The sequence below is a fragment of the Mustela erminea genome, chromosome 9 (genome assembly GCF_009829155.1).
Source record: "Mustela erminea isolate mMusErm1 chromosome 9, mMusErm1.Pri, whole genome shotgun sequence".
Taxonomy (NCBI): domain Eukaryota; kingdom Metazoa; phylum Chordata; class Mammalia; order Carnivora; family Mustelidae; genus Mustela; species Mustela erminea.
Genome location: NC_045622.1, coordinates 57,489,032 through 57,509,665, shown reverse-complemented (window position 1 = coordinate 57,509,665; position 20,634 = coordinate 57,489,032). Strand labels below are relative to the sequence as shown.

The window sequence follows — 20,634 nt, the reverse complement described above, 5'->3', positions numbered from 1 at the left end:
TATGGCCTTTCACAGGATACAATATAGACAGCACAGAGGGATGGGAGGAAGGAGATTGATTGTCAGGAGTGGAATCCAGGGGATCTCTGAGGGATCAGAATCTTAGAGGCTTTGGGGTGGGTGATTGGGGAAGTCTGGGGGAGAGGCTCAGAAAGGGAGTAGAAGTGGACTTGAGAAGTCAAGACTGTTGCTCTGTCGTGGGATGACTTGGTGGATTTGCTTTACCTGATTGGTATCATTAAGGTGGCAGGAGACTGAGTACCCGACAGGTGGTTAGAATGGGGGGAGATTTTTAAGAACCATTTTAGACCCATAGCTCCCAGCCATTAGAGGTGTTTAGATGCCACTTGGTGACATGGGGTGGTTGTGGAAATGACCTCCGAGGCCCCTTACAGCTTTAAGTTTCTTTGATTACAGTTGGCTGTGATTCATTGAGATACATTTCAAAGCGCCCTGGAAAAAGGAAATACAGTATTGAAGTTATTACATATAGTTTGTTAGTTATGAGTTATTATTTGAGAGAGGCAATTTCAGTTACATATATCAGGGTTCGTTGAGGTAAAGAGCTAAAGAATTAGCAAAGGAGAAAAGAAAATGTAAGAAAAGAACTTCCAAGTTTTGATGTAAGACATTTTTGATTTTTGCTTCTTACCTTTTCTTTCATTATGTTTCAAGAACTTAAGAGCTTCTAGTTGTATAATATGCTTATTATGAGTGTATTATATAGACTTAGAGTGTCATGCCTGGAGGTCAGCTTTATGTTTAACCACTAGCATCCATCCCCGAAACTTCTGTTATTTTTTACTGAGAAAGAATATAATCTGTGGTCTGGAAATTCTATATGGACTGTTTCTGTTTTTTTGTGTGTGTGTTTGAGGAGATAACTCTGAGAAGTAGGAACAGCCAGTTAACCCTTCAAACGCCCTCGCCCTAAACAAAGAAAAAAAAAAAAACAGGGGTCTGGTCTGGCAGACTTTAGTTTATGTAATACTAGAGTCTACCCAGCTGTTTCTTAGCAGCCTTAGCTAGTAAAGAAAAAGGTGAAAGCTATTCTTATAATTTGTAAGGATGGAGGTTTACTATGTGTTATACACTGGCAATTCAAAGGTAAGACAGAATCTTTACCAACTTAGTGTAAGGAAGAGATATGTAAGTAGCTCTGTAGTGCTAGATAATTGTTATAATGGAAGTGTGTGAAAAATTCAGTGGGGCAAGCACTTGAGTCAGTGAAATCTTTGTGATAGAGATGGATTTTGAGCTGAAAAAATAAAGGTTGGGTTTACAAAGAAGTAGTGACTTGCATGTGGCGTCAGAGTTGTCTCCCTGTAGCCCTTTCTGTTTTGTAGAGAGACTCCTGTGGGGCCCAGATAACTGTAATGGATAGCCTAACTAAGCTGCAGTTGGTGCTCTTTGCCACTTCTTTGGAAAGATTGCACATGCTGTGGTTTTGTTCTTCAGGATATTGTACCCGTGTTTTCCAATATCACATATCTTTAGTATGATAAGTGATCTGGAATAGCAGTCATCAGTTCATTTCTTTCCTCTTTTATCTTTTCATTATATGTTTCTCTAGTAATTGAGGTAATTTAGGCTGTGCTAAGTGCTTCTCTTGTGTTGCAGAAGTGTATGGAAAAGAGGGTTTAGGAAATGATCTACTGGTGGAAAAGGTTACTGTTTATTGAGTCCTTACCATTAACCAGCCTGTGTTTAAAGTCCTTTACTTGCATTATCTCATTCATTACTAAGAGCAGCCCTGTGAGTTAGGTGGTATTAATTGCATTTTATACAGGAGGAGAGTAAGGCTAAAGAGATTGGAGTAACTTTTGTAGGATTCCACAGATGTGAGCTGGGAGGTGTAAATTCGAACTCAGGTCTGCCTGTGCTATCCTGAGCTTATCCCGTACTGTAAGGAGCACCTTGGTTCCATTTCTCTGTTTTTTATGCTCTGGGGATCGGTAATTAAAACTGTATGGTCTTAGGATCTCATGTAAAAATTGATACAGTATATTTCATAAGTGACCATGATTCCAAAGAGTATTTTGAGTCTCACAGTTGTGACAGTAATTTTATTAGTATTCCCTACTTATGATCAAGAAAGTTGAGGTTCAGTAAGATCAGATCAGAAAGTTGAGAATGCTAAGGATCTAACAACTACTATGTGGTATTGCTAAGATTTAAACCCAATTTTTTTCCCACATTCCAAAGTATTTGTTTCCCCTTAGTTTAAAGACCTAAACTGTAGGGCGCCTGGGTGGCTCAGTTGGGTGGGCGACTGCCTTCAGCTTAGGTCATGATCCCGGAGGCTGGGGATCGAGTCTCACATCAGACTCCCTGCTTGGTGGGGAGTCTGCTTCTCCCTCTGACCCTCCCCCTTTTTGTGCTCTCGCTCTCATTCTCTCTAATAAATAAATAAATAAAATCTTAAAAAAAAATAAAAAAGACCTAAACTGCAAACTCATCTAAGCAAGTAAACTGCCCCTTTCTTTATGTCTGTAAGTTTCATCTCCAAAACATGAAGTAGCCTTTCATTCCTGAGAGGTGTAAAGGTTTAACCAAAGGAATATTAGTTTTTCTACACAGGTTCTTTAATTTACTAATAATTTGACTCTGCAGGACCCATCCCACCCAACTCTCACCCCCATGGGAGGAGTGATTAGCTTAGTGGTATTTAGGGAGATGAGAGTGGGTCTAGCCAGCTCAGGCTAGGTATTAAATAGGCTGTGATAACTGGTTAGACTCAGTTGTTGCTCTCAACTTGCCTAACCACATGGTGCTGGGGGATATTAGTGGGATAAATCATGGTTATGAGATAGGTGGCTCAGAAGCAGACCCACTCCTGGAGCCATGAATTCCTCCTGGAACATGTAGATGGCCAACTTCAGAGAGGAACTGGAGGCATCATTTTGGCACCGAGAGCTGGCTTGGGATGTAAGGTAGAAAAAACATGTCAACATCCAGTCAGGGCCAGCCGGCCTGCCTGGCCAGTACCTAGGAATTCTGGATTCGTCTACTCCCATTGCTTGTTCATCTGCCAGAATGATGTGATATGCAGATCAGTGAGTAGTTTCTGGCTCAAGTTCAAAGCAAGTATCCCAGTCTATAACTAACTTGAAGTATTGCTGCCTCAGATGTGTAATTTACCTCATTTGGGCCCTATTTTGTTCTTGTCAGAAGAGGAGATTGAACTAGATTTGTGGTGTTTAAACCTTTATTTACCACAATACCTTTTATTCAAGCAAAATCTCACTTTGAAGCCTTGGGGTCTGTGAGGGGACTCAGAACCCCTCAAGGTGTCTCAAGACACAATTTGATAATCAGGGAGCTCTCTTTTACTGTCCACTGATTGGATGACCCTACTCTTTGTTCCTTCAGTTCCACCCCCACCTCCCGTACTTCCTCTATCCCATGCCTATCAAGGATTATTTTGTCTATCTTCCCCACCAGATTCTTAGCTATAAGAGAGAGCAGAGTCCAAACCTGTCTTGCTCATTGTTGTAGTTCCTTCCCTCAGCATGCCGTGTGGCAGACAACAGGCTCCTACTCAGTGTTGGATAATTATTATTTCTGAGTAATAGTAATAATAGCTACCAGTTAGTGAAAGTTTGTGATGTGCCAGTTCCTCTGCTTAGTAGTACGTGTGTTTTTGTTTTTGATTGACTGTTTACAACATCCCTATGAGAATTGAACTATTGGACTAAGTCATGTTTAAAACTCTTTCTGGTCCTAACATACTGTGCACCATGTTTCTGGTTACTGCCAGGTCGGTTTTGGTGCCTAGGTGTCTGCCTAGAATGCCCGTCCTTTCCCTCTGTTGTGTTTCTAAATCTGCCTGTACTTAAGGTTCTAGCCCAAGGCTGTCCTGACTTCCAGAACTAATCTAATCTACACTGATTTCTTCTTTCCCTGCCTTTGATGGTTTTCTCTGTGTTCATTTATAAACTCATCAACCTTTTTTGAAGTACCTTCTGTGTGCCAGGCACAGTGCTATGCTTAAGGATACCAAGATGGAGAAGGTGTGATAATTGCCTTCATGGAGTTCATGGATTAGCATAAGAAGAGAAAGACTGATAAATAAGTACAAAACATGTCACAGGTGCTGTGCTAGGCAATAGATGTGGTGGGTACATCAAGGAGGAAGTGGCAGTTATGTCATATCTCCTCTTCCCAGCTTGACTGGTAAACCCCTAACAGGGAGGCTGTAGAAATCCCTCGCTTCCTCAAAGTAGTAATCACTGCTTTGTTTTGTTTTTGTTTTTGTTTTTCCTTCTGTGGGTCTTTCCCTATAGACATTTGATAAATGTTCCTTGTTTCCAGGGGTTTTCCTCTCTAGAGATATTTGGCCAAAGCCAAGGTTTTACTGAGGGATTGAGGTGTGTATGACTGATGTTTAATCTGGGATATCTGACCATTTTTCTTTGGGTTATTTTAAGGCATATAAAATGAGAACTAGCATAGTGTGGTGGGGGAAAAACCAGTAATAAACAATTCACCTGGGTTTTAGACTAGGAATAGCCTATTTGTTTTATCTCAGAGACAGCCAAATGATAGTAGATGCTTGGAAGGCTGTGTTGAGGAGGATTCTGAGACCGGGGCTCAGCAGGTAAGTCCTGAAGTTGAAATAAGATAAGAATACTTAGTCTGTGCCAGGTCCTGTGCCGAGTGTTTTATATGCATTATCTAACTTAATACCAAAACCTTACAGTAGGTACTGTTATGGTTATCTCCATTCTACAGATGCAGAAACTGAGGTATAGAGAATTTAAGTAAGTTGCCCAAAGTTATACAACTGGATAAGTAACAGAGCTGGGGTTCAAATCCAAAACGACTCCAGCTCCTCTGCTCTTAACCACGCTGGGCAGTGTGAGTACTGTGTTCTTTTATATTGTCCTACACTGGACATTTCTGTGTAAGTATGTGACTTCATTTACAGAGGTAATTTGACTGGGGTCATGCATTTGTCTATCTCCCGTGAAATTCGGTTCTCCTTGAAAGTCCTATCCATCCTCATATAACTGGTGCCTGGCAAAGAGTATGATTCAATAAATGCTTGAAGATTGCATTCATGAAAGATTTCAACCTCTCTGTGCCTTACTTCTCCATCTGTGAAATGACATGTTTGGACTTAGAGGATGTTTTAGAGATCTCTTGCAGCTTTGCAAGTCCTGGATCCTAGTATTTTATTCTGCCTGTGTTCCCTACAGTTCCTATCAGGTATATACTAATGACTGACTGACTGACTGAATGTCTAATTATTGTTAATAATTTGTGACAGTAGGGGCGCCTGGGTGGCTCAGTGGGTTAAAGCCTCTACCTTTGGCTCGGGTCATGATCTCAGGGTCCTGGGATCAAGCTCCACACCGGGCTCTCTGCTCAGCAGGGAGCCAGCTTCCCCCTTCCCTCTCTGCCTGCCTCTCTGCCTACTTGTCATCTCTGTCAAATAAGTAAATAAAAAATCTTGGAAAAAATGGTGATAGGGAAGTTGTGGACAAAAAAGGCCTGACTTCAGAATGTAGTCAGAATCTCATACTTTGGCAGATACCCTGTCTGCAGACAGTGTTTCCCATTACAACTCCTATCCCCAGCTTACTCTTGCTTTTTGCTAGTCACTTTTTGATTAAGCTTATATTTTAATAACTCATCTACTTCCAGAAGGAATTTAAGGTGTCATCTGGTCAATAAAGGGAGATAGGAGAGAGAGGAGGAAAGGATGAAGAGAAATGTTCTAACTCCTTGAATGCAGCGATTGTCTTTCTTTGTTTACCGAGTGGTTGGCACATAGCAGACAATTATTGCGTACATGATGGGGTTGCCTGGGTGGCTTCAGTCAGTTAAGCATCTGACTCTTGATCTCAGGGTAATGAGTTCAAGCCCCATGTTGGGCTTCACACTAGGCTTGGAGCCTACTTAAAAAAAAAAAAAAAAGGTATCATAAATATGAATTCTCATAGGTATTAGTTGTGCTCAGGATGAGGGAAATAATGACTCAATAGCAAAGGTTACCTGACATGCTTAACTGTCTGTTTTTGAAGTAACACAGTATCACCTGATAGCATTTGCTTTTGAACTGCTTATGAAGCATTTTCGTTTGTAATTAATAATGTATTGCTCCTTACCAGTCAGTCATTGGCAGAGAATTTAAGGATTTGCTCTCTGCCCCATAGTAGTACCCTATATAGATTTCTGTCAACTTTTACCATTTTATATTGTTCATCTCCCTGATTAGGCAGTGAATTCCTGGAGGGGACAACCATATCATTTTTCATCTGTGTTCCTAGCACCTAGTCTCTCATAGTGGCTAGCATAGAGTAGATATTCAAATGTTTATTGCACTTGAATCTTAAATCTAGTCCTTCACTCAAGTCAAACATCCCCAGCAAGTGATCACTCCCAGTCTATATTTAAACCCCTCTAATGATAGGGAGCTTTTCCCCCGTGGTCAGTCTATTCCCTCTTTGAATACCTCTGTTGCAGTTTTCTTCAAATTGGGCTAGAATTCTTATTTCTGTAGCTTCAACTTTTTAGTACTCATTCCTTTTCCTAGATCCTGCTTCTTTGCCTTGTTGGCCCATGGAAGCACATGCAAACACAGGCACTGCCAGAGGATGCCTCTGGGATGTGTAGGCTCAAACCTACATGGGGCTGTTTGTCTTGAAAGGTACTCCATGAAAGCCAACCCAAGATAATCCATCTGCCATCCTGCCTTATCTCCACTTTATTTCTTTGTGTTTTCCCTTCTTGAATTCGCTTGTTCTTTTTTGGCTCCTCAGAGGGAAATCTGTAGGTAAACATAAACTCATTAGTTCTCTGTACAGTGCAGCTTTCTCAAGGGAATGCTGAGTTATGGCCATGAGGCTTTTGACCCCGGGCAACTAGGGAGAAAACAGTGGGGAAAGACGAAGTGGTGGTGGGGACAACACGGAACCCAAGACGGAGAGCATAAGCATAAGCCTGCCAAGGTTTGTGTTCCCTTTCTTCTCCTTCCCCAGTAGGGTGTTCTCAATAACTTAATGTATCTGTTACTTAAAAAGGACTCCAGGGATATTTTACTCCCCATTGTCCATAGGATTGAGCCTAATCTCTTCTTGAGTCTGTCAGTTAACACCCTGCAGAAACAGTTTTTTCTTTTGCTCTAATGATAACAATAGCTAACCTTTTTAGTGCATGCTGTGTACCAGGCACTATAGTAAGCATTTTACATGACATTAGTTCTTTTCTGTTTTAATGCTATTATTATGCTCATTTTCTAGATGAAAAAAAAAAAACAGAGACCCAACTAAGTAATTTTAATTTATTCAAGATTGCCTAGGTTGTAAGTGGAGGTAGGCTTTGAACTTGGCTGTAGGACTCCATGATCTCTATTGCTGGAGTACTCTATAACAGGGAGTCACTATTTTCAAAGTTCACCACATCTTTATTGAGCATTTAAATTATGCCAGATATTCTGTTTGGTCTTGGAAATTCATGAATGGATAATGAGACTATCTCTGCTCCATAAGAGTTCATGGTCTAGTTGGGGAGGAACACATCAAGTAAGAATGACAATATAGTATAATGAGTAGTTATATACAAGGTTTCACGGGTACATGGATGGAGCATGTAAGTGTATTTGGGAGAGTTGGAGAAAACTTAAGAGAGGATATGACATTGGGCTGATTCTTAAAGGAGGGGTAAAAGTTTACCATATGAATAGGAGGCTAATTTATACCAAGGTAAGTAAAATCACATATGTGGAAGAATGGAGGCATGGACTCTCTGATCCTGAAATATATTATTCTTCACTACTAAAACATTTGTTGATAACCGCTTGCTTTGGGCAAGGCACTGTGTTAAGCACTTGGGTTGAGAGAAAAGATGCTAGATCATGTTTCTGGCTTTTAAGGAGCTTACAGTTCTGTTAGAAATTAGGACATGTAGTCCAGTTGGAAAGATATTGACTATAATTATAAAATCTGAGGTCCTAATTACCTTATTAGACAAAACAAAGTACTATTGGGGAAGTAAATCCCTTCTCATTGATTTGGTTAGGGAAGACTTCATGGAGAGGGAGCCCTCTGAGCTGGACCTTAATGGATGGTTTAAATATCACTAGAAAGAGAACAGCAGGAATAAAGGCCCTTAAGTAAATGTGAAAAAGAAGGGTGTATTTGGAGATCATCAGGTAGGTGAGGGCTAAGTACTAGATCTAGAAACACAGGTTGGGGGCAACATAAGGTTGATTTTGAATGCCCACTGAGGAGTTAAGATGGGTTTATTCATTCCTTCTGTCATCAATTATTGAGTGCTTATATATGCAAAATACTGTGCAGGGGACACAAAGATGAAGACCTGGTTCCTGCTCTCAGGGGCTGATAGTCATATAGGGGAAGACAAGACATGGAAACAAATAATTGTGGTATAGTGTAAGTGGTGTTATACACCATGGTGACCCAAAGAAGGGAGTGATTAACTCTGCTTAGGGGAATCATTAAAGACTTTATAGAGAAGATGCTTGAGTTTGTTCTTAATAAAATTTGAGTTCAATAGATGGAGTCTGTGAGTAGGAAAGAGCAGTCCAGCAAATTGCAAACATATGCAAAGATTTGCAGGCATTAAACAACATGGAATATTCTGGGAGCTGAAAGAATTTCTGTATAACTGAAGTATAGGCTAAATGTAGGGGAATAACGGTGAATGTTAAGGTTGGAGAAGCGTTTATAACAACATGCTGAGAAGCTTGGGCTTGTAGCATGTTCAGATCTATGTCTCAGAATGATCAAGTCTGATGGAAATGTAGAGGTTATTTTTGGAGGGATCAGATTGGGGAAAGAAGAAATTAGTTGGGGGTACTTAAGTAGCTAGGAGATAATGAGGATCTGAGCAAAAGTAAAGGCAGTGAAGGTGGAGAAAAGTGAGCAGCTATAAAAATACTAAATAGCAGTGCTTCCAGTTATTTTTTTGTGCTTTCCATTCACCTCCCTTATTCATTCACTCACACATTCATCAAGCATTTATTAAATATGTCATCTGTATTGTTCATTCAGTCTTTCCTTCTTGAAATACTTGTGCCTTCAATATGACAGGCATTTTTCTAGGTCCTGGTAACTCTGCAATGAACAAGACAACCAAGGTTCTTGCTCTTGGGAAGTTTACTTTCTAATGGGGGCATGCAGATAACAAAAAGAGGTAACTCCAAATGGTGACAGGTCCTCTGAGAAAAGTAGGGTGATGTAATAGAGAACAACTAGGAGAGGTTATGGAAAGCCTATGAGGTGACATTTGAACCAACACCTCAGTGAGGAAGACCTAGCAGTTTGAAGATTTGGAAGCAGACATGTGTCAAGTGGAGGGAGAAGTACAAGTCATGGAATGAGTTAGGCATGTTTTGGGACCAAAGTGAGAGCCAGTGTGTCTGAATCATCGTCTGAATCAAAGGGAAAAAAGTACCAGTGAGGGTATGGCATAGTCAGATATGTAAGGCCTCATAGATGCTGCTAAACACATTGAATTTTACTGAGAATACAATGAAAAGATTTTGAGTAGTTTGAAAGATGGGAGTGAGGTGAGCTGGTTTGCATCTTTTTTTGAAGATTTATTTAGGGCACCTGAGAAAGCATGGGGGAGGAGCAGAGAGAGGAAGAGAATCCCAAGGAGAACCCGAGGCGGGGCTGTATCTTAAGACCCTGAGATACTGACCTGAGCTGAAGGCACTTGACCGGCTGAGACGGGCAGGCTCCCCTGCTGGTTTCCATTTAAAAAAGATCTTTCTGGATACTTTGAGGAGAATGAATTGTAGACAGATATTCAAGGAGAGCAGTTAGGAGACTTGCAGTAGTTCAGGTGAGAGATGATAGTGTTAGGGGTGTGATAGCAGAGATGATGAGGAAAAGTGGATGAATTTAGAATATGTTTTGAACAGGAGCCTACAGGACTTGCTGGTGGATTGGATATCAGGTATAAGGAAATAATCGAGCTTGACTTTCAGGTTTTTGGATTTGTTTTGCTTTAACTTGACTAATTGGCAGCACCATTGTTGACAGTACCAGGTATTGAAACAGGAGGGACCAAGGTAGAAGTTTTAAGAGGGGAAAGAGGAAATGTGAAAAATTCTGTTTGGCCATTTTATTTGACATCATCTCCACTGTTTGCTCAGGGGAGAATTACACAGTCTCTGTGTATTTCCAAAGCATGTGCTTTGTGTGTAGTGCTAGGTGTCAAGTATGAGGGGGATGCTGAATGAGTAAGACCCATTCCTTGTCATCAAAGCTATTAACATTAAGTAACATACATCTAACACTGAACATATACAGTGTACCAGATTATAGACTAGTTCTTTGTTTGTTTGGTTTTTTAAGGTTTTATTTATTTATTTGAGAGAGACAGTGTACGTGCAAGTAGGGGTGGGGCAGAGGGAGAGAGAGAGAATCCCAAGCAGACTTCACAGAGTGCAGAGCCTGACGTGAGGCTCAGTCCCATGACTCTGAGATCAGGACCTGAGCCGAAATCAAGAGTCAGATGCTCAACCACTCAACCAACTGAGCCACCCTGGCACCCCCAGTCTAGTTCTTTGAAACATAAAGGTGAATAAGATACAGATGATTCTCAGACACAGTCCATATCCAGAAAGATTGCTAAATGGAGAAAATATTTGCAAATCATATATCCGATGAGGATTTGTATTCAGAATATATAAAGAACTCTTACAACTCAATAAAAGATAAATAACCCAATAGAAATTGGACAAATGATCTGAATTGACTCTTCTCCCAAGAAAATATACAAATGGCCATTAAATGCATGAAAAGATGTTAAACATTATTAACGATCAGAGAAATGCAAATAAAAACCACAATGAGATACCACTCACTTCATACCTACCATGATATTATAATAACAAGCACATAATAACAAGTGTTGCGAAGGAGGTGGAGAAATTGGAACCCTCATGCCCTGGTAGTGGAAATCCAACATGATGTAGCTGCTGTGGGAAATAATTTGGTGGTTTCTTAAAAGATTAACCATAGAGGTACCAGATGACCCAGTAATTCCACTCCTAAGATGCATACTTGAGAAATAAAAACATGTGTCCACACAAGAGCTTATATACAGATGTTATAGCAATAATTTCATTATAGCCCCAAAGTAGAAATAACACAAATGTCTATCCACCAGTAAATGGATAAATAAAACCTGTATCTACACAGTGGAATATTATTTGGCAAGAAAAAAAAGAGTGAAGTACTGATATATGCTAGAACATGGATGCTCCTTGAAAAAACATGTTGTCTGAAAGAAGCCAGTCCAAAAAACTGAATTTTGTACGATTTCATTTATATAAAAGGTCCAGAAAAGGCAAATATATGGAGATATAAAGTAGATTTATGGTTGATTAGGTCTGGGAATGTGAATGGGGAGTTGATAGATGAGCATGAGGTTTGTTTCTAAAGTGATGGAAATTATCTAAAGTAAGATGGTTGCACCACCCTGTAAATATATGAACAATCATTTAATTTTCCACAAAATAGATACTATACCTCAACAAAGCATTTTTTATTATTTTTAAGATTTTATTTATTTATTTGACTGAGAGAGAGATCATAAGTAGGGAGAGAGGTAGGTGGCGGCAGGGGGGTGGTGGTGAGAAGCAGGCTCCTCGCTGAGCAGAGAGCCCGATGTGGGTCTTGATCCCAGGACCCTGAGATCATGACCTGAGCTGAAGGCAGAGGCTTAACCCACTGAGCCACCCAGGCACCCAACAAAGCTTTAATAAAAAGAAAATATCCTTGACCTCAAGATGCTTAGAGTCAAGTTATGGAAACAGACTCTGAAACAATTTAAAAACTAATGTGACCTTGGAGATATGTATAAATTGCAAATTTCTGCAGAAGAGGAAGGGAATCACTCTACCCAATCTGATAGACTCTAAGCATCTTGAGAGTGAGAGCTGTTATTTATTTATCATTGTATCCCCAGTCTGGAACTTAGCATATGTTCATCTCACAGTTGAATGAATGTGTGAATGAATAACAGTGGAAAATATCTAATGAAGGAGGTGATATTTGAGCTGCATCTTCAAGAGCAAATAGAGATGAACTAGACAGTGAAGGTGAGGAAAGAATTCTAGGGAGAGAAGATGGCACCAGCCAAAGCGCTGAGTGATAAAAGGAAAGAACATGTTAGAATGGTAGGTGGTTCAGGTGGTTCAGTGTGGCTGGAGTATAAGCCATTTGGTGGAGAGTGGTGAGATAAGTAGCTGGTTGGACTAGATTATGAAGTACCTTGTGTGTCATACAAATAAGTTTGGGCTTTAATCCAAAGGTAATAGAAAGGTATCAAAGTCTAAGTAGAGGGCTGATGCGGTCAATTTTGTATCTGAGAAAGATCCTCTGGCTGCTATTAGGTGTGCATCTGTTCTAGCGAGATTAGATTCAGGGAGATCACCTTGGAGGTCACTGCAGTAGTCTGGGAGAGAGTAAGGGATAAAGTCTGAGGTGTGGCAATGAAAAATTCAAGGGCGATTCCATAGGTGGGAAATGTGACAAGCAGATGAATAGTCCAGAATATAAAGGCTCTAGGAGTCCATAGAAAGGACAGTTTTGCTCTGGAAGGGTTTCTGGAAGAGGTGGCATCTGGATTGGGTCCGATACCATCCTAAAGGAATGGTATAGAGTACATGGGAGGGTGGAGGGCATGTAGGAAAAAGTGAGCGGAGGGCCAGTGGGGAAGAAGCTAGTCTGAGAAGTAGGAATTTCATGGGAAAGGAATTGAAGAACCAAAGAATGGTAGGTGCCCCCAAATTTGATAATTGTTGTATGGGAGAGAAGTCATTAAACTATCCCTCTTCTTTTAATATATTTGAGATTTTTCATTAAACAGCTTCCCAACTCAGCTGACCTGGAGGAGGATGAGCTGGCCTTCCCAACTCAACTGGCCTGGCTTTCTGGTGATGGTAGAGAGGTGGGGGTGATGGGCAGACAGCAGCCACAGCAGTTGTTACCACCCAACATCTACTTCACTTCCTGCTCCAAGTGTGCTGTCTGTATCAGGCCTTACAGTTTGGCTAAACAGATTTAACGTCTGCATGATTCCCAGCTGATTCATGAGGTCTTTTTTTTTTTTTTTTTTTTTTTTTAAGTGAAGTGGTTGCACTTTGATTTATTGGCCTTGAATTGTCGGCAGGGCTGCAGAGTTGAAGAAGAATGTGAATGAGAGGAGAATGGAGAGCTACAAATATGGAGAGCCTTTGAACTTTTGTACTTGTTATCCTAACCACCTAGCGAACCAGAGCATCTGTCCCCACAGGATAGAGGAGGCAGCCAGCCTGGTGTGCTTTATTCCTACCAGGTCTAGGAGATGGCTAATCTCTCCTTTTTCTGGGCTTAGGTAGTGTTTTGTTTAAATGTCAATGGTTGTTATCCCTGTTATACTATTTTATCTTTAATACTCTGTTGTGTCCTGTCTCTTCCCCTCCCCCGCCCCTCACCAACTATGAATACCTCAAGCGCAAAGGTTGGGTTTATTTGTCTCTAATTTTTGTGAAAGAATGAAGTCTGTAGCTACATGGTTGATCAGTTTCTAACTTGGAAGGATCAGCTGGGACCTCTGAAATGCCAGTTGGCCCTAGTGGATGGCATTCCAGAGTTTAGGGCCCTTTATGGTTAGCAGGTACTTGAAGCCAGGACAAGAGGCTATCCTCTGACTGATGGATACTCCTGATGCATGCCACGGTAGTCACTTAGTAAAGTTTGATAGATTTAATCTGGTAGCATCCTGTTAATTCTCACCTTACCTTACCGAAGGTATTTTGTTTTTAGTTCTGTGGTAAATAAGGAAACTGTGGCAGTTTGGAAAGCCAGAGTATTACAACTGACTCCAAAGCTTTGGAGGTTAAACAGATTTGGTGTGAATTATTATACCATTTTAGTTTTAAAGCACCTTGAAAATCACCTAAGCCAACCCCCATCATTTTGTATATGGGGAAATTGAGGCACAGAGGAAGTTACCCTGTTTATTGACACATAGCAATTAAATAGGTGTGCTAGATTACTAGCTCTTCTCTTCAGCTGCTCTTCTTTTCACTGAGAAGGGTAGTTTGTGCCCTAAACCCATTTCTTGGGGTGAAAAGTGGGAATGAGATAAAACCCAAAGAAATAAGACATACTATACATGGGGTTTTACTGGCTGTCTCACCCAGCATGTTCTCCTGTTGTTGGAAACCTTTAGGGGAAATGAGTGTCTACAGTATAGCAATAAAACAGTCTCCCTTTTCACTTTCTTCTCTTACCATGTTTTATTTTCCTTCATATACTACAGAATTTATGTCATATATATAAATATATGTTTATTTACATGTTTATTTTCTGCTTATTCAAAGTAAGTTTTATAAGAAAATATACTTTGCTTTATGCCTTGTCTTGTGATTGAATTAGCAACAATATTTATTGGGTACATTCAAGATGCCAGGTGCATGCTCCCCATGCCTTTGGTGTTTGCAGGTCAATGATATGTCTGCTTCTTTTTTGGGGGTGTGATCATTCATGAATATATCTAAACCTTGAACACAGGAGTATTCTTGAACACAGAATATATATTATTGTCAAGTGATTTTCTGATGACTTTATAGTGCTCGTATGATTAGAGTGAGGCTGCTTTTTATTGTGGATTTAGGCAGTGAGATGTAGCATGAGCTTAAACCTCATGCTGCTTGATCAGATAGACCCAGGAGAGAAGAGAGTCTTAGAAGCAGTAGAGCAAAGTGATTTGGCAGCTGGGGAGAGAACACGTGGTCCATAGCTGTGGGGAGATAGCAAGACCTAGGGCTGACTTATCCATTAGGCACAGTAGGTACAGTCCCAAGGGACCCACAAAAATATCTTAATTTCCTTTAAGAATTAAAAAGTGACTACAGTCCAGCTTGGATTATACATCTTTGTAGCAGTGTAGTCATAAATACATTTTGCCTGTCACCCTTGCAAAGCGGCCATGCTAATCTTCTTTGTATTGCTCCAGTAGTGAGCACTGTGTTGGGTTATGGACATTGGGGAGGGTATGTGATATGGTGAGTGCTGTGAAGTGTGTAAGCCTGACGATTCACAGATCTGTACCTCTGGGGCAAATAAGATATGTTAGTAAAAATAATTTAAAAAAAATAAAAATATATATGTCTATTTTTTTTTTTTTTTTTTTAAAGATTTTATTTATTTATTTGACAGAGAGAGATCACAAGTAGGCAGAGAGGCAGGCAGAGAGAGAGAGAGGAGGAGGCAGGCTCCCTGCTGAGCAGAGAGCCCGATGCGGGACTCGATCCCAGGACTCTGAGATCATGACCTGAGCCGAAGGCAGCGGCTTAACCCACTGAGCCACCCAGGCGCCCTATATGTCTATTTTTTATTAATATATTTTATATTTATATTATATATATACACACACATATATGTATCTATATATATCTATATCTATATCTATATTTTTTAATGGCGAAAGAGGCCCACAAAGGCAGAAGTACCTGGGCCCCATGAAAATCATAATGTGACTCTAGGAGGACTTTGTGACTAATAATTGATTTGGTCATTTGAGGCCGTAAGCCCTGTCTTTGATTTCTCCCATAAGTTCTGTGACCCTTTCTCCATCACTATTTCAACTGTGATCTTCAGTGAGTCATTTTTCTCCTTTATATCTCATCCGTGCCTTCTGTAGAGAGGAAACAGTTGTGCTCCCTGGGCTGAATAAGTTCATACTTTTAAAGCAGCCTAATTATTATTATTTTTTTAAGATTTTATTTATTTATCTGACAGAGATGACAAGTAGGCAGAGAAGCAGGCAGAGAGGGAAGGGGGAAGCAGGCTCCCTGCTGAGCAGAGAGCCCGATGTGGGGCTTGATCCCAGGACCCTGAGATCGTGACCCGAGCGGAAGGCAGAGGCTTTAACCCACTGAGCCACTTAGGTGCCCCAAGCAGCCTAATTATTTTATTTTTTATCTGTCTTCTCAAGGGCAAGAAAAAAGTCTGGTTCATCTTTGCATCCCCTGCCTAGCCCTGGACCTGCACATTTAGAACAGGAGTACTTAAGTGAGATTTGAGTAAAGGAATAAATGTTATCAAACTTCACAGACAGCTTTGGGGCCTTATTTATTTGTTTGCTTGTTTATGTTCTTATTTGTTTATTGTCTTTTCTGAGGTTCTGTCAGCAAAGTTTATAGAGCTATGGGAACACTCGAGAAAATGATGTGGAAAACAAGGATTGTACCATCTTAGAAAAGAGCCAATGTGAAGAATCAGGTGCACATGGGGAATGAATGGTCTTCTCAACAAATGATGCTGAGACAACTAGTTAGCCACATGCAAAAGAATGAAGTCGATCCCTACCTCATACCATATACAAAAAGTAACTCAAAATGGACCAATGACCTAAATATAATAACTAAAACTATAAAATTTTTAGAAGAAAACATCCGAAATCATGATCATTTCTTAGATATGACACCCAAGCACAAGGAATTAAAGAAAACAATAAATAAGTTGGACTTACCAACATGAAAACCTTTTGTGTTGCAAAGGACACCATCAGGAAAGTAAAAAGAACGCACAGAATGGGAGACAATATTTGCAAGTCATGTATCAGATAAGGGAATTTGTATCCAGAATATGTAGGGAACTTTTACAACTCAGCAATAAAAATTAAATAATTCCATCAAAAAATGTACAGAAATTTCCAGTATGGCTTCTGAGAAGCTTGGGACTCACTACTTTGTCCTAACAAGTAAAAAGCTAAACAAACCGATAAATCAGTAATTCTTAGATTTATAAGAGAAGTGAGTTTATAAGAGCCTGGAAAATTGGAGAGACCAAAAGTTGAATACAGAGAATCACAACTTACAGGAGCAGACACATTTGTGGGAACCAGTCCTGGAGTAGGGAAACCTGGGCCTTAGATGAATTGCTGGAGACTCCCTTTTGACCACTCTGAGAGTTAAAAGCTCCAAGGGGACTCAGTCATTGAGGTTCCCCCCATCCCCTGCCAGTTTTGTGAGTTCTGCCTCCTGGATTCTATCAGGTTCTTAAGCTGAGTATTTTTTTTTTTTTTTAAGATTTACTTATATATTTGTCAGAGAGAGAGAGAGAGAGCGCGCGCACACAGACAGAGTGGCAGGCAGAGGCAGAGAGAGAATCAGGCTCCCCGCTGAGAAAGGAGCCCGGTGTGGGACTCCATCCCAGGACCCTGGGATCACGACCTGAGCCTAAGGCAGCCGCTTAACTGACTGAGCCACCCAGGCGTCCCTCTTAAGCTGAGTATTGAGAAAAATCCCCTCATGCTTCTGGCGGGGGGCAAGGGAACTATTTAAAAATACTGCAGAGCATTCTGTTCTTAGCAAGGTGGTGGTCTGCCATCAGGAGAAACTAGTTAGCCAGAGCCCAACTGACCCCGGGGAAGGGAAATAATCCAACTCTAGCCAGCTCTAGACTTCCATGTAGGAGAAGGGAAATGCCAAATTCCAGCCCACTGAAGCCATCCTTTCCCACCTAAGAGGGGTGATGAGTGAAGAACTGAGAAGCACTTGTGAAGTTCATATTCCACAGGCATAGGCTCACTAAAAGACTGAAATTCAGTCATTGGACTCTAGTATGTTTCTCCTCCTTCCACACCTTGCTACCACATTACTAAAGGCCTATTTATAGCAGTGCCTTGCCGACCTATCAAGAAAAAATTCTAAGACCTACCAAAAGACAAAAAGCACAGTTTTTTGGGTTTTGTTCTTTCAAGTAGGCTCCCTGTCCAGCATGGAGCCCATTGTGGGGCTTGAACTCATGACCCTGGGATCAAGACCTGAGCTGAGATCAAGAGTTGGACACTTACTGAGTCCACCTAGATGCCCCAAAAGCACAGTTTGAAGAGAAAAACCAAGCATCAGAATTAGAGTCACCTATGACAGGGATGTTGGAATTATTTGAACAGGAATTTAAAACAACTATGATTAATATGATCATAGCTCTAATGACTAAAGTAGACAGCAGTATAAGAACAAGAGAGATGGAAATTCTAACACTAGAGATCAGAAACACTAGCAGAAATGAAAAATGTCTTTGATGGGCTTGCCAGTAGACCGGACATGGCTGATGAAAGAATCTCTGAGCTTGAGGGTATCTCAATAGGAACCTATAGAAGTGAAAAGTAAAGAGAAAAAAACATTAGAGAAAACAGTTTCTAAGAACCATGGAACAACTACAAAAGTTGTGATATACATTGCTATGGTCTGAAAATGTTTGTGTTACCCCCAAATTCATATGTTGAAATTTTAATCCCTAATGTGATGGTATTAGCTGGGGGAGTTTTTTGGGAGATGATTAGGTCATAAGGGCAGAGCCCTCATAATTGGGATTTGTGCCCTTATGAAAGAGGCCCCACAAAGCTCCCCAGCCCCTTTTACCATTTGAGAAAATGGCCAAAAGGTGGCCATCTATGAACCCAGAAGCCCTTACCAGACATAAAATCTAGTACCATCATCCTGGACTTCCACCCTCCAGAAATGTGAGAAATAAATTGTTGTTTATAAGCCACACCCAATCTTTTGCATTTTGTTAGAGCAGTCCAGTCTTAAAACATTCATATCATGGGGATACCAGAAGAAAAATAAATAAAATAAATATTTGAAACAATAATGACTGAGAATTGCCCAAATTAATGTCAGACAGCAAATCACAGATCCAGGAAGCTCAAAATACTAAGGAGGATAAATGTCAAAACAACAACGAGACAAAAAACCTTCCATGGCAAAAAAACTACACTTAGACATAATTTTTCAAACTAGAAAATCAAAGATAGAAAATCCTGAAAGAAACGGGAGGAAGACCTTAAGGAAAGGTTTTCCTAAGGAAAACCTTACCTACAGAGGAGCGAAGATAAGAACTACATCCAAGTTTTCCTCAGAAACCACGGAAGCAAGAGCAGGTAGAATGAAATGTTTAAAGAGTTGAGAAAAGGGCTACCTGAGTGACTCAGTTAAGTGTCCGACTCTTGATTTCATCTCAGGTCATGATCTCAGGTGCATGAAATTGAGTCCCACTTTGGGCTCTGTGCTAGGCATGGTGCTTGCTTAAGATTCTCTCCCTCTGTCCCCACCCCTGTCCCCGCACACTCTCTTTTCTTTTCTTTTCTTTTTTTTTTTTTAAAGATTTTATTTATTTGACAGAGATCACAAGTAGGCAGAGTGTCAGGGGGAAGCAGCTCCCGCACTGAGCAGAGAGCCCAGTGCGGGACTCAATCCCAGGACCCTGAGATCAGGACCTGAGCTGAAGGCAGAGGCCTAACCCACTGAGCCTCCCAGGCGCCCTCATACTCTATTTCTTTAAAAAAAAAAAAGTGTTGAGAAAAACGCCACCAGCCTAGAATTCTTTACCCTTCAAGAGAGAAGGAGAAATAAAGACAAACAAAAAATGAAAGAATTTGTTCCCAGTAGATCTGACTTGCAAGGAATGTTAAAAGTAGTTCTTTAGAGAGAGGAAAATGATAGAGGTCGGAAACTCAGATCTACATAAAGGAAGGAAGTATCAGAAAAGAAATAAGTGAAGATATAATAGGAATATTTATTTTACTTATACTTTTTTAATGAATGATTGTAAAATTTATATTCAGTTTTCATGTGTTCTCTACTAATATATAGAAATGTATTTTTTGAGTGTGTTTATATAATATTCTACCATGTTGCGGAACTCTCTTATTCTGGTATTTTTTTTCTTTTTGTAGATTCTTTGGGATTTTCTACATAGAACATCAAGTCATCTGCATATAGGGGCAGTTTTCTTTCTTTCCAATTTGTGTGCCTTTTATCTCCTTTTATTGCTTTATGCTGGCTAAAAACTTCAGTGTTGAATAATAGTGGTGAGGGTAGACATGCTGACGTTGTTTCTGATCTTAAAGGAAAAGCATTTTGTCCTTCACCATTGAATATGAATTTTTATAGTGCCTTTTTTATAGTACTTTTTAAAAAATTGTAATTGATCTAGTGTATCAGTTTTTTCAGAACAATAATACCAACACTGTATTTGATTATGTATGCATTTATGTGTCTGTGTATGTGTGTGCATGTTTGTGTGTGTGTGTGTAGATATGCTTATGAAAAAGTGAAATGAATGACAGCAATGAAACAAAGGATGGGAGGGAGAAATTACGATTATTTTAAGTTACTCATATTACCCATGAAGTGATATAGTATTTGAAAGTGGACTTAAGGGGCGCCTGGGTGGCTCAGTGGGTTAAAGCCTTTGCCTTCGGCTCAGGTCATGATTACGGGGTCCTGGGATCGAGCCCCATGTTGGGCTCTCTGCTCAGTGGGAAGCCTGCTTCCTCCTCTCTCTCTCTCTCTCCCTCTCTGCCTGCCTCTCTGCCTACTTGTGATCTCTATCTGTCAAATAAATAAAATCTGAAAAAAAAAAGGATTTTTTTATTTAGTTGTAAATGTATACTGCAAACTCTAGGTCATCTATTAAAACAATAAAAGCAAATATAAGTGATAAGAAAGAGGAGAAAATATAATTATGTAAAATTCTCAGTTAAAATTGCAAAAGTTTGGGGGTGCCTGTGTAGCTATTGGTTGAGCTTCCTACTCTTGATTTCAGCTCAGGTCTCGATCTCAGGGTTGTGAGTTCAAGTCCCATGTTGGGC

General features: G+C 40.3%; 1 protein-coding gene across 4 annotated transcripts in view; it reads left to right on the top strand.

Moving 5' to 3' along the window:
• RNF121 (ring finger protein 121) overlaps positions 1 to 20,634 on the top strand; it is a 91,133-nt gene that overhangs the window by 2,216 nt on the left and 68,283 nt on the right. The gene's annotated exons all lie outside the window — the stretch shown is intronic.